Raw genomic sequence first — 15,199 nt, forward strand, 5'->3', positions numbered from 1 at the left:
TTAGAGAAGAAAAATCCACTTAAAATGGCTGTGTAACTGTAACACCACATGACAAATGTCTCGTATAATTTTACGTGATGATTTACCTGTTTAAAGGTAACAACAGTGATTGTCATGTTCTTCAGAATAGTACTCAAAAGGACGTCAAAACTGTTGTACATTCATGAGTCAAAATATTATGACCACCTACTTAATAGCTTCTTTGGAATACATAACTGATTCTGCGTATCAGGGATCGGACGGTTTGTTAGTAGATTTGCTTACTAGGTTTATGGAGGTACATATCTATGCAGAGGTCGTGCAATTCGTGTAAATAACGGGCCGCTGATTTGCATACGCGTCAATGGCGCCCGATAGCGATCCAGATGGCTTCCATAGGATTTACATCAGGAGAATTTGGTCGCCGAAACACCACCGTGAGTTCACTATAATGCTCCTCAAGCCACTGTAGCACGATTCTGGCTCCGAGACACGAACAATTAAACTGCTGAAAGATGACATCGCTTTCGGGGAAGACATGAAGCTCGCAGTTCCCATGCAAACGCAGGAGAATCAGAAATGGTTCAAATGGCTCTGAGCATTATGGGACTTAACACGGAGGTCATCAGTCCCCTAGAACTTAGAACTACTTAAACCTAACTAACCTAAGGACATCACACACTTCCATGCCCGAGGCAGGATTCGAACCTGCAACCGTAGCAATAACGTGGTTCCGGGCTGAAACGCCTCGAACCGCTCGGCCACAGTGGACGGCCTGACTCTGGGCAGCGAGATTTTTCTTTGGATACAGGATAGTTTCTCGTGAACGTATCTGCTGGATTCATCTACCGCATGAAATTACCGCTGGCGGCAGTGTAACTTCGAGTAATCGCAGTAAATGTGGTGTGATTGTGGGAAGAACATTCTCAGCTACTGTGAATCAAAAAACTGTCTTCTACACTTGCACTGACATACCGTCAGCTCGCCGCCCCTCTCATCCCCCTCGAGATTCGCTGAAGGCGCGGACACTACAAATTCATGGCAGGAGGTTACGCTTGTGGAAGCTACGTGACGGCGCTGCAGAATCTCGCGGCGTGCGGCTGCTGACATTTCGCTGCGCCTGCAGCTTGCTGTACCAGTTCTACATCTCGGCTTACATCCTGTGCGTGAGGAGAATGTCCCAGCAAGTCGCTGTGCAGCGGGAAAATCGCGCAGGACGCTTGGGGATGGCGAGGGCTGTTAACTGCCGCCGCGAGTGGCCTAACCAGAGGGCTGTCCCTTAGCTGGTGTACGAAACCACAGTCTTACAACGCAGTCATTTGTCACGGCCCAGAGTTGCGTTAGTTCACAAAACGTTATCTGCGTTAGGAGGAGTTACTTAAAAAAAAAAAAAAAAGGTTCAGATGGCTCTAAGCACTATTGAACTTAACATCTGAGGTCATCAGTCCCCTAGAACTAGAACTGCTTAAACCTAACTAACCTAAGGACATCACACACATCCATGCCCGAGGTAGGATTCAAACCTGCGACCGTAGCAGCAGCGCGGATCCGGACTGAAGCGTCTCGAACCGCTCGGCCACAGCGGCCGGCAATTAATTCTCATCAATAGTGTGCAGCGAAAACAAATGATAACAATCTGTGCCACTGGCTATCATTGGTTGGATTAAAAGATCCTTTTAATCTGCATTCACCACTGCTGCTCAGTTTTCGATGCGTAGCCATTTTCACGTATATGTCTTTCCAGTGGGTAGTACTGAGGGCCAATTTTTAATCTGTTTCCCATATTCTTCTCGTACAGATCGTTGTCATGTACCATTTCAGAAAGATAATTCTCCTCATTAATGGTACCGTACGTAATTTTATTTACCACAGAAATACACTAATTTCTAGACTTACTGCAATAGTTATCGTAAATAGCAGCACTTGCTCTCTTCTGATGATACTCTTCTGAAAGTCAGATGGTATGTGCCCGGCCTTACAGGTTCTACACACTAACTTGAATAAACATTTGGTTGCCACTGAACGATATTATGAGCGCTGAGGGAATGCTAACTATCATCTCTGCCTTATTAAACTTTGAGAGTCAGCGACGTTTCCACTGACTTGAAGAGGTCCTGTGCACAAGGACACATGAGTCATCTCACGACCATGACACACAGTAGACTCGCCTATCGTAGAACGAGGTCTTCAGTCCGAACGCTGGTTTGATGCAGCTTTCGACGCAAGCCTCTCCATCTCTGAAAAACTACTGCAACCTACATTCACTTGGACCTTCTTACTGCACTTGAACCTTGGTCTCCCTCTACAATTTTAACCCCCTCCCTCCCCGCCTCTCTCTCTCTCTCTCTCTCTCTCTCTCTCTCTCTCTCTCTCTCTCTCTGAAACACACAGACACATACACACACACACATACACACACACACACACACACACACACACACACTTTCCTCAATTATGAAACTTTTTTGACGTCTCAGGATGTTTTCTATCAACTAATGCCTCTTTTTAGTCAATTCGTGCAATAATTTCTTTTCTCCGCATTTCGTTTCAGTTCCTATTCATTAGCTATCGGATTTAAGCAGCTGATTTTCAGTATTCTTCTGTAGCATCTCATTTCAAAATCTTCCACTCCCTTCTTACTTGTAGTCTTCATCGGCCACAACAATTATGCGAGCGTGAGTTATTTATTGTCAAAATAGCAAAACTTATACATTGTACTACTGTCAGCATCTTATTCCATAATCTTAGGCCAACGGCCTTGCCGCAGTGGTAACACCGGTTCCCGTCAGATCACCGAAGTTAAGCGCTGTCGGGCTGGGATAGCACTTGGATAGGAGAGCATCCGGTTGGTTCTGGGCGACTTAACATCTAAGGTCATCAGTCCCCTGGAACCTAGAACTATTTAAACCTAACTAAACTACCTAAGGACATCACACACATCCATGCCCGAGGCAGGATTGGAACCTGCGACCGTAGCGGTTGTGCGGTTCAAGACTGAAGCGCCTAGAACCGCTCGGCCACAACGGCCGGCTGACCATCCGGCCTGTCCAGTGCTGTTGACCAGCGGGGTGCACTCAGCCCTTGTGAGGCAAACTGAGGAGCTACTTGACTGAGACGTAGTGGCTACGGTCACGAAAACTGACAACGGCCGGGAGAGCGGTTTGCTGACCATATGCCCCTCCATATCCGCATCCAATGTTGCCTGTGGCTTGAGAATGACATGACTGTAGGTCGGTACCGTTGGGCCTTCATGGCCTGTTCGGACGGAGTTTAGTATTTTAGTTTTATTCCATAATGTTATTCACCATTCTGGGTAGTTGGGCGCGTCAGCGCGCCTCTTCCGGAATTCTAGATGGAGCGCCGGAGCCCGGAACGAATAGGATAGGTGGATTAACGGCAAGGATGAGTGTACCGGTCTGTCTGTATGTGGTTTTTAGGCGGTTCTCCATATCCCACTAGGTAAATACCGGACCAGTGCCCAAGACCCATCTCAGTTATACGATTCGCAAACACGGAGAGAATTTTCGCTCACTTTTACGTGGACAACACTACACGCAGGCAGAAGGGCTACACATATTCCGTCTCAGGGGATAACGGGGTGGCGAGAGGTACGGGCAACCGGCCACCTCTTAAACCAACTGTGCAAATACGTTATCAACCGTGCCGACACTGCACCGATAAGTTCACGAGGAAATAATGATGAATCAAGATTTCATACTTTTATTCCCTCAGCAACACCTGACTTGATTGAAGATTTTATATGATGTGCTGTCACCTAGTACGTGCTATGTATGACTTCACTCAAATCTCTCACCGTCAGATGCACCACCTATAAGATAAGCTGCTGGTTGTATCGCCTGTAGACCAAAGGACAACAAATCAAAACAAAAGGTAAACTGGCAGCGAGCAGCTGTCCAGGCGTGGGGATCAGGGCGACGTGCACTTCGACAGCGTCAAGCTCGATAGACTTCCCGCCCACCGACGCGTGCGGAATGCGCCGCGCTTTTCAGCCGCTGTTAGGGAAGCCTTCCGTGAGGCGCAGATGTGTCCAGACGGCAGGGAGCCGCTGAAAGCACCGCCCAGCTGCGTAACCGGCGGGAGCCGCCCACGCTGGCCGCGGCACAATTACGGAAGACCGGACTGCCTTGGGCGGCCGCTCCCTGCGGTATAAACAACGACCGCCTCCTCTCTCCACCTGCCAGCACACTGCTTCGAAGGAACCTTCTGCTGTCTCCGACAGCCGCATGTCAATGGCTCGGCAGAATGGTGCACAAAACTGGTTCAAATGGCTCTGAGCACTATGGGACTTAACTGCTGAAGTCATCAGTCTCCTAGAACTTAGAACTACTTAAACCTAACTAACCTAAGGACATTACACACATCCACGCTCGAGGCAGGATTCGAACCTGCGACCGTAGCGGTCGCGCGGGTCCAGACTGTAGCACATAGAACCGCTCGGCCACTACGGCCGGTAGAATGGTGCACAGCATTGGCTAGTTCCACACCAGCGTAATTTATCCTGCGCCAGTCACTGTACAGTGCATGCGGGAGGGTACTTCGCATTGGTACTAGCTACGTCGACTCGCGCGAAGGAAATATTAACTCTGTGTGTGTGTGTGTGTGTGTGTGTGTGTGTGTGTGTGTGTGTGTGTGTTTGTGTCCCCTCACGCTCCCCAATCTGTCTTATAACGCACTATCGTGACACCTGCGCAGCGTCACATAGCTTTCCTCGAATATCGATTTCCTGCAAACGGGTCTTTCCTATAACGTCGCTTCTCATTCAACTATCACCATTTACACTATGCCGGCTATATTAGTCTTGTCAGAAATTGTAACTGTATTGATATTTAATTCTCATGTATCGTTCAGTCTCAATTGCACATTTTTAATTACAGTACGCGTTTGGATCACTCAGGGTCATCTACAGATCTAATTAGTTGCGTCAGCAACACGTCTTGTCTACTCAGAACCACAGTACTCTGATATGTGGTTCTGAGCAGACAAGACGTATTCCTGACGCAACTGCTGCCATCAGCATCCCGAGACTTCTGCTGTTCCTGCCCCGTGGACCTGTCTCCACACATCGACTTTGGAGTACGGTCTGAAGATGGTCCGTCTTTGGACAGACACTGGTTACCAATAAATGTGATTTACGTTATCTAAAGTATTTTTCTGATCGCTGTTATCCCAAAATATTTACCAAAATACTTGATATAACAGGTGACCTAACAATTCGTCAGCGAGCTGCGACATAATAGCTGCAGAGGGACAGACAGTCCAAAGTAATGGAAATTAGGGGGAAGATTTAAGGGACAGGCGCCAGCTATAACAATGACTGGTGAATGCGTGGCAGCGCGAGTGAGCAACCAGTGTTAAAGGCCTCAGAGTTTATTCCTTTTCTCCCGACAATCGGGAACCGTTGAAAGCGCCAGGTAAACCCCGGACGAAGCATGATACACGTTTTAATAGGACGCAGCCCCTACCCAATGCACCTCATCGACTGCACGTCGCTCAGCGAATAGAATGTAGCTGTAGGGGACCAGTAACATCTCATCATATATTTCAACACTGCACAGTACAAACGCAGAACCGACAAACAAATTTGAGACATGAAGACATCTGCGAATCCATAAGAGACGCAGACAAGTGGCAATATCTGAACAGATGCGCTGACACATCACCATGTACAGCTTTGAAGCTGTCCTCATCAAGGTGACTAAACTGCTCGTTTCTGGGGATAGTCTTTCCTATATATCGTCCTATTTCGGTTGTAGCGTGACAACATACGTCAGTGTGTGTGTGTGTGTGTGTGTGTGTGCGTGCGTGCGTGTGTGTGTGTGTGTGTGTGTGTGTGTGTGTGTGTGTGTGTGTGTGTGTGTGTGTGTGTTTGGTGCTCATGGGCGCTCAACGCCAAGGTTATCAGCGCCCTTACACACATTAAAAGAAACGAATGTGGATCAAATTACTAAAATGCTATCATACATGCTAAGACAACGGGAGAGAACAAATAATGCACCCAGGAGACTAAAACACAAGTAAAATGACAAACGTGCTAAAAGTAGGACACAGATAATGTCACTGGCTGATCACTTACGTAAAATATGCGTGAGCCAGTCACTCTGTTAACACATTAAAACAGTCTAACTAAAATCTTGAAAAAAATGTTGGACACTTCACAAAACTTTAAAATTCTAATCACAATCGTTTGAACGTTACCTGAAATGCGGGGCAGAACATACGTACCCTTCCTTGAGGGTCATTGGGGAGTTCAAAGTCTAGGTATATGTGGAGTGGAGGCTGTAACGAAAACAGATGCCTCTGCTACTCTAGAAAGTGATAGGCTGGCATTTGCCGATCGGCAGGTTGTACGCTCCTGCAGCAGGACGTCTAAGAGTAGCCGGCCGCAGTGGCCTAGCGGTTCTAGGCGCTTCAGTCTGGAACCGCGCGACCGCTACGGTTGCAGGTTCGAATCCTGCCTCGGGCATGGATGTGTGTGATCTCCTTAGGTTAGTAGGTTTAAGTAGTTCTATGTTCTAGTGGACAGATGACCTTAGATGTTAAGTCACATAGTGCTCAGAACCATTTGAACCATTTAATCTAAGACGCACGGTGGCTGTTGGCTCGCTGTTAATTCTGCCGGAACAGGGCCTCGGGTGGGTGCTACTGTGTACAGCTGGCGAGGACTCACGCTCAGTCGGATAGGGGTCGCTCGCAGCGAGGCCGTGCTCCAATAACGTTCAGCAAAGACACTTAGCTTCTCACGTGCCAGCCGAGACACGGCGGTGTGTGGGGAACACCGTCCCCAGAAACCAACAGTTACGACGCCCTGGAGAGGACCGCTGCACAGACGGTTGAAGTGTCTGTTTCGATAGTGATTTTAGTTCCAAAATGTCGCGGCCTAATACCCAGAAAGATTTTGTTGAAATAGTTTTAAAATTTTTTTGCAAATGCTAAGTAGCAGTTGGGTGAGCATCTATGTTTGAATGAGTAAATTCTCTACCAAGCAGTAACGGAATAATCTGACAATACGAGGAAAATGGTAGACTGCTTTCTTGAACTGTTGTTAGAATCCTCTTCGTATCATAAGATATTCATTTGCCGAATGACCTAAATACTCTTTGTAAGTGCTCTATTTACTGATGACACGCAGTGTAATTAAATTACTTGTGTAATCTCCAATTCGTATCTGACAAAAATACGTTGTAATCTTAGAAATATATATACCTACGGGCTTAAAAATCGTTTTCTTTATCATGTAGATATTTTGTTTGTATTCAATAAGGGAATACTTTGTGTACTGAATATTTACGCCAATTCCAATTTCGATTTTTGTTTCAGGTCACAGACAACTTCTGCAACTATCACCCCATCACTCGCCAACAGTATCCTGTGCAGGTAGGAACCGATACAATGATCAGTCTTTTTGCGGGCACTATATTGTTTTCCATAAGCATAGAATATTAGCAAAGAATGTAAGAAACATTGATTGGAAAGCATGTCTGGATTTGTAATAGTTAATGTAATAACTGTTTTTATGTTCGACTAATAGAAATGCATCGTGTTCGTATACACTGGAAATACAAAAGACATGCGGTGCACACTTCATATTTAACGGGATGGGTGTAAGACGAGTCGCATCCAGGCGCAGTACTGACTCAGCAAGTGCGTGGACAACATTCCAGAGACTATTGAAATGCGCGCTTTCAGCAGCTGCTGCGTAGTCCTGCTCCATGTCGTTCAGTCATCTTTGCGACCAACAGGTTCTCTTTGTGAAACTGACGGCCATGTCGAATGTTTTCAGCACCGTAAAGACAGTAAGCTCTACAACAATAGGGACATTGCAGTACGGACGTGCGTTCGTTGTTACTCCAGGTGAAGTACTGATAATTCAGACGTCCCGCTGAAAACAATGGGAAGCCCCGTTCAAATCATTTGCATGCACGGCGGGACCTCTCGCGAATTGTTTTTGGTGCCATAATATTACATGTTTACAGATATTCTCAGATATACGAGGGTCAGTCAAAAAGTAATGCCTCCTATTTTTTTCTACGTTTAATTGTCAGGAAATTTAAATGCAATTACATAGGTTGAAAACCACAACATTGAGGATCATTTTGTCATTTTTCAATGTAATCTCCGCCCATCTCTACAGTTTTGGTCCATCTTTGAACAAGGGCATGTATCCCAGCACGGTAAAAATCAGAGCTCTGCTTCCTAAGCCATTGACGCACGGATGTTTTGACGGCCTCCTCATCTTCAAAATGAATCCCACGATGAGCTTCTTTTAGTGGCCCGAACAGATGGAAGTCTGATGGTGCCAGGTCAGAGCTGTATGGGGGATGAGGCAAAACTTCCCATCCAATTTTGTCAATCTCGTCAGAGGTGTGACGACTGGTGTGTGGTCTTGCATTGTCATGCAAAAGAAGAACATCTGCCATTGATTTTGTTGGGCGAACTCGCTGAAGACGTGCTTTATGTTTTTTGAGGGTTATGACGTATTGAACAGAATTTATTGTGCATCCCTGCTCCAAAAAATCAACCAGAATCACACCCTCTGTATCCCAGAAAACTGTTGCCATAACTTTCCCTGCCGATCGCACAGTTTTGAATTTTTTCTTCCTCGGCGAGCTTGTGTGACGCCACTCCATTGACTGCCTCTTTGATTCGGGTTCAAAAAAATGCACCCATGTTTCGTCCCCGGTCACAATTTTTTTCAGAAACTCATCTCCCTCCAAACGGAAGCGCTGCAAGTGTTGGGAGGCTATTGTTTTCCTTGCCTCTTTATTCTGATCGGTTAACATTCTTGGAACCCACCGTGCACAAACTTTTGAGTACCCCAATTGTTTAATAATCGTGATCACACTGCCTTTACTAAGAGAAATAATGCGACACACTTCATCTGCAGTCACCCGACGGTCACCACGAATGATGTCATCAACTTGCTGAATGTTGTGTGGAGTCACTGCACTCACCGGCCTGCCGCTCCGCTTTTCGTCAGTCAACGGTGTTTGCCCTGCAGCTTCCTTACAATGACGAACCCATCGTCTAACAGTGCTGACATCCACTGTCACAACACCATACACCTTCTTCAGTCTTTCATGAATGCGTATGGGCGTTTCACCTTCTGCATTCAAGAATTCAATCACACAACGCTGTCTCAAACGAACATCGATGTCGGCCATCTTACAAACTTCTGCTGTGCTGCCACCTGTTGACACAGAAAGTTACTACTGCAGAGGATTGCAGAAGAAGGTTTGAGGAATGGCGCCAAATTCAAATTTTTCACTTAACTTAATTTTTTTAAGTAGAAAAAAAATGGGAGGCATTACTTTTTGACCGACCCTCGTACATGAAAACATTTATTGCGTGTGCTCAAGATGCTTGTTGCGTATATGCCCTGTAAAATAAAGATCGTATCCCATTACTTGATATGTTTTAAATTGAAGATCCTTTCAACGTTAGAAATAATTAAGGACTAGCAGCAGGACATTGTGGACTATAACGAAATAATAAGCTTTTCTATTCTGTAAAGCCGGCAGGGAGTGACCGAGCGGTTCTAGGCGCTACAGTGTGGAACCGGGCGACCGCTACGGTCGCAGGTTCGAATCCTGCCTCGGGCATGGATGTGTGTGATGTCTTCAGGTTAGTTAGGTTTAAGTAGTTCTAATTCTAGAGGACTGATGACCTTAGAAGTTAAGTCCTATAGTCCACAGGACCATTTGAACCATTTGTTCTGTAAATGTGTTTGTTTATTCCATGAGTCTATCCAGTTTCGGCCTTTAGGTCGTTCTCAGTTACCCAAAGGTCCTACCAGCAAACATAAATAAAAACATTTACAGACCAGGGTCGGAAACGTCTTGATTCAAACATTTCAATGTGGCTTCGGAACCAAGTGTAAAGGATTCAAACTTTCGACGTCGCAACCAATAAGTTACATGAAGGGAATACTCTAGGCGTAGTGTATGCCCTTCTCAACATACTTCGGCATTTGATTTATTACTACTACTTTACAATGGTCTCATTATATTCCCCATTTGTAGCTGCTCATAAATAAATAAGTGAACAACATGAAATTTCCCAGTCTTGCATATCTACTACTGCGACTGTTGTAAAGTTTGCAGAACCACTACTGCTATGCTGTTGAGTGTAATTTTCCTGTGCGATCAAGCATGGCCAGTGCTCATTCATAAGCAGCCGTTCCCATGTTAGTCACAGTCTATTGCAGATCGAAAAACCAATCCAAAGATGCAAATTTTACTTTCTATTCACTATATGACTAGTTTCGAGCCGAGACCCACAAGTCATCGGGTGAATACAAAGTAAAATTTGCAACTTTGGACTGGTTTCTCGTTCTACTGGTTAACAGAAGTTGCTGACCCAAGCTACTCCAGCATGCTGGAAGTTCGTACAATCTATTGTAATAATTTATTATTCGTACTGTATATTGTCAACGGCCTTGGTGCAGTGGTAGCACCGGTTGCCGTCAGATCACCGAAGTTAAGCACTGTCGGGCTGGGCTAGCACCTGGATGGGTGACTATCCGGTTTGCCGAGCGCTGTTGGCCAGCGGGATGCACTCAGCCCTTGTGAGGCAAACTGAGGAGCTACTTGACTGAGAAGTAGCGGGTCCGGTCTCGTAAACTGACATACGGCCGGGAGAGCGGTGTTCTGATCACACGCCCCTCCATACGAGGTGCGACAATAAAGTAATGAGACTGATGTGGAAAAAAATGTTGCATACCGTTTTAGTCAAGTTTAGTGCTGTCTCCTTCAAAGTAGTTCCCTTCTGATTGCACGTACTTTTTCCAGCGCTTCTGCCGTTGTTGGTAACATTTCTGGAACTCATCTTCTGTAATATCCTCCAAGACCCTCGTGACAGCTTTTTGGACATCTTGTGTTGTTTGAAAATGGTGTCCCTTTACCGCCGTTTTGACTCTTGGAAATAGAAAAAAGTCACACGGAGTGATATCTGATGAATAAGGTGGCTGTGGTAGTACTGAAATTTGTTTGGAGGTTAAAAATTGCTGTACTAACAGAGCAGTATGGGATGGCGCATTATCGTGATGCAGAATCCAATTATCAGCAATGTTGGCACGGACACGAAGAACTCTTTTACGAAGTCTTTCTAAAATTTCTTTGGAGTACTTTTGGTTAACTGTTTGTCCAGGAGGCACCCACTCTTTATGAACAATTCCCTTGGAACCAAAGAAGCACATTAGGATGCATTTCACTTTTGACTTTGACATGCGAGCTTTTTTGGTCTGGGTGATCCCTATGAGCACCATTGCGAACTTTGGTGTTTTGCCTCTGGATCGTACTGAAAAAAACAACTTTCATCACCAGCGATAACACGGCTCAACAATAATGGATTGATTTCCGTTTACTCTAAAACATCGGGTGTTTGTCACTGTTGTCGTGTGATATTTTCGGGGACCATTTTTGCACAAATGTTTCTCATAGCAAGATCTTCAGTTATTATTAGACTAACCGTTTCTCAATTGATGTTCAGTTCTTCTGCAATCGTTTTCACGGATAATCTTCGATCAGATCGTACGAGTTCAAGCACCCTGGCCAAGTTGGCATCCTTTCGTGAGGTTGATGGTAGTCCACTGTGGTCTTCATCTTCAACTTTCGTTCTGCCTTCACTAAACATTTTATGCCAACGAAAAACTTGAGCTCTTGACATAACCTTCTCTCCAAAAGCCTTCTGGAGCTTACCGTAGTTGTTGTCGCGTTTTCACCCGATTTAACGCAAAAAGAAATGGCATACCGTTGCGCAATATTATGCGGTTCCATTTCCGTGTCGAGAGACACAAACACGAGTTAACTTATTACAGCGCAACTCTCGACTGTGCAGTTGAATCAATGAGCCGCTTGGACTAGAAGCAGCTTATAGACCAAGGTCAAAGATATTGTGCCTACGCAAACCTGCAGGGTTGCTACATCTTGTAAAGAATATCAGTCTCATTACTTCATTGTCGCACCTCGTATCTGCATCCAGTGACGCCTGTGGCCTGAGGGTGACACGGCGGCCGGTCGGTGCCGTTAGGCCTCCATGGCCTGTTCGGGCGGAGTTTACTTTTTTGATTCGTACATACAGGGCCCACTCACATTAATGCGATCACCGCCTATGCTCGACGTCAACGCACGGTAACCACCGACAAACGGCAAGTGGCAGCATTAGCAGTGGACGATATATAAAGTGTGTCGTGCGGACGAGGGTATCAGTATTGTCGTCGTCGTAATGTGGAAACGGAACGATTTATCTGACTCCCAAAGGGCATGATCATCGGCTTTCGGCACAAGGGCGGAAGCATTACCGAAACGGCTACGTTTGTTCGTGTGCCCCTGTGGTTAAAGTGTACCGTGCACGGCAAAGTGGAGCTATCCAAAAGAGGCGCCGAGACGATTGTGATGCACCATGGGTCATAGACGACAGGGGTGAAAGACGCCTGCGAAATGTGTACGGGGGAACAGACGCGCAACTGTTGAGAAATTGACAGCCCAGATAAACCGAAATACAGTATCTCCTCCACAGTGTCTCCTCAACGACCGTTCAGCGAACGACGCTAATTACGGGCCTCCGCAGCAGGCGCGTGGTTGAAGCACCCCTGCTGACTGCTGTCCATTGGCGACGAAAGCTGGAATTTGCACGTCACTATCGTAACTGGATGTCCACTGAGTGGTGATAGGTCGCCTTTCAGTAAAATCACGTTTTGTGGTTCATCAGGCATTTGGCTACTGGCTGGTACTACTTGAAACGTCTGAAAGCTAGGATCCTGCGACAGGCCGGAGAACGAAGCGTTATGGTCTGGGGAATCTTTCAGTGGCATTTCTCGGGCGATCTCGCCATTCTGGAAGGCACAGTGCATAGACACAAGTATGCGTCTACGCTTGGGGACCATTTCTGCCCCTACATTCAGTTTGTTTTTCCTCGGTACGATGGCATCTACCAGCAGGACACTGCAACGTGTCTCTCGTAGAGTATGTGCGTGGTTCGAAGACCGCCAGGATGAGTTTACTGTACTCCCCTGGCCACCAAACTCTCCGGATTAAAACCCAGTCGAGAATCGGTGGGACCACTTCGACTCGGCTATTCGGTTTGGAGATTCCCAACCACGAAATCTAGCACAGTTAGCCACCGCACTGGAGTCGTAATGGCTCCACGTCCCTGGCGGTACCTTCCAGAACTTCACCTCCACGTCTGGCAGCGATACACGCTGCATAACGGGGTCGTTCTGTCTTTTGACAGGTTGTCACATTAATGTGAGTGGACAATGTACATTACCAGTTATTATGCTCTATATTACAACGTACGCTGTTACTGCTCCCAATTCTTCTACCATGTGGATGATGCCATCGACGACGACGCGCTCGAGTGTAACAGAAACTCTAAATACGACAACTTTCGCTATGAGTTCGCTTTCTAAATAAACATTATTCTAACAAAATCGCAACTGTGTGACCTACATCATTTATGTGTCGTTAATTTAGTTCCCGATATTATTATTGCTGTTATTATATGTTACATTAATTTTGTACTTCGCAAACTTGCCATCAGCCAGACAATTTAACCAAATGGTCACAAGTCTCTAATTTAGGGTGTGTAATGCGACACATGCGTTTCAACCCCTAGACGAGTTGGAGCCAAGACATTCCGACGAAGAGGAACCTCATGTGAGCCCGAAAATCTTTGGGATGTTACCTCGCAAGATGAATCCGTTTAGTGGCAGTAGTAAGAAACCCAGAGGGTGTAAGGGATGTAGTGACCGAAAGCAAGTCTACCCATATACATTTGTCGTGAAATCTCGAAACTATTTGGTCATTCACCGTGACACGCTGCATCTGTCTATAGGACAATGTCGCTGTCGGACGATCGTAGGGAAGTGAAGAAAAACTTGAGTAAAATTTCCATTTGATGTAATGAATTGCAGCTTATTGGATGAATATGAATGCAGGCAATGTCGATGACAAAGAGACATAACCCGACAGTAACTGATTGCAGTATTACTGATCAATGTCTGCAGCCAATCGCATTGTTTAAGTATTTAGGTGTTATACCAAGATGCGATATCGGATGAGAGAAAAACATAGAAGCAAATGAAAGGCTTGGGTTTCTTGGAAGGGTTCCGGGAAACTGCGGTGCATCTGTAACGGATATCACGTACAAAATCCTAGTGCAGTCAGTTCGATTGTTCAAACGTCTGGAGTTCTTGTAAAGGACAATACATCTCAAACGAATTCAGAGAAGCGGTGCTGGGATGGTGACAGGTTGGTGTGGTCCGTGGTGAAACGTGACACAGACGACGTAGGTCTCACGAAAGTCCCGTCGGGTAGATTTAGAGAAACAGTTTCGAAAAATGACTGTGCTACCATTGTACTGTGTGCATCGAATGTCTGGCATAGGGATCACGGGAAAAGGGTAAGGGAGATTAGGGTGTGTACAGAGGTATATGGATATTATATCCCTGCCGGCCGAAGTGGCCGAGCGGTTCTAGGCACTACAGTCTGGAACCGCGCGACCGCTACGGTCGCAGGTTCGAATCCTGCCTCGGGCATGGATGTGTGTGATGTCCTTAGGTTAGTTAGGTTGAAGCAGTTCTAAGTTCTAGGGGACTGATGACCTCAGAAGTTAAGTCCCATACTGCTCAGAGCCATATGAACCATTTATTATATCTCTCGGTGAATACGAGAAAGGGATAAGAAACAATATGGACAATATTACTGAGCGAGGTGGCACAGTGGTTAACGCACTGGACTCACATACGGGAGGACAACGGTTCAAACCCGTGTCCGACAGCCCTGACGTAGGTTTTTCTTCATTTCCCAGGCAAATGCCGGGCTGGATCCTTTGATCCCATCCTTCCCTAATCCGAAGTAGTGCTCCGTCTCTAATGACATTTTTGTCCCGTCCATGGTAAACAAATCCGCCATAGTTGTAAAATCCTTTACTGACCGAAGTCATGCACGACATAAGTCGCTATACACAACCGCGGTTTCGGCATCGTAGCCCCTTCATCACATGTATCCGAAATCTAGCTGTAGTAAGACGTCATGTCCACGTTCTAACGACTAATAGGCAAAAATCTAATTTACGTAGATTTGACGGTTGACATGCGGTAGATGTTTGCCTGTTAGGACATGGACGTGACGTCTTACTACTGCTAGATCTCAGGTACACCTAAGGATGGGGCTAAGACCCCGAAACCGTTGTAGTGTAT

General features: G+C 46.0%; 1 protein-coding gene across 2 annotated transcripts in view; it reads left to right on the forward strand.

Annotated features, from left to right (window-relative positions):
* LOC126335094 (uncharacterized) overlaps positions 1-15,199 on the forward strand; it is a 789,781-nt gene that overhangs the window by 129,412 nt on the left and 645,170 nt on the right. For both annotated transcript variants that reach the window (XM_049998003.1, XM_049998004.1), the window contains exon 2: positions 7,318-7,374. The gene's annotated coding sequence lies outside the window, so the exon portion shown is untranslated. The remainder of the gene's footprint in view (positions 1-7,317; positions 7,375-15,199) is intronic.

Source organism: Schistocerca gregaria, chromosome 2 (assembly GCF_023897955.1).
Source record: "Schistocerca gregaria isolate iqSchGreg1 chromosome 2, iqSchGreg1.2, whole genome shotgun sequence".
Taxonomy (NCBI): Eukaryota; Metazoa; Arthropoda; class Insecta; order Orthoptera; family Acrididae; genus Schistocerca; species Schistocerca gregaria.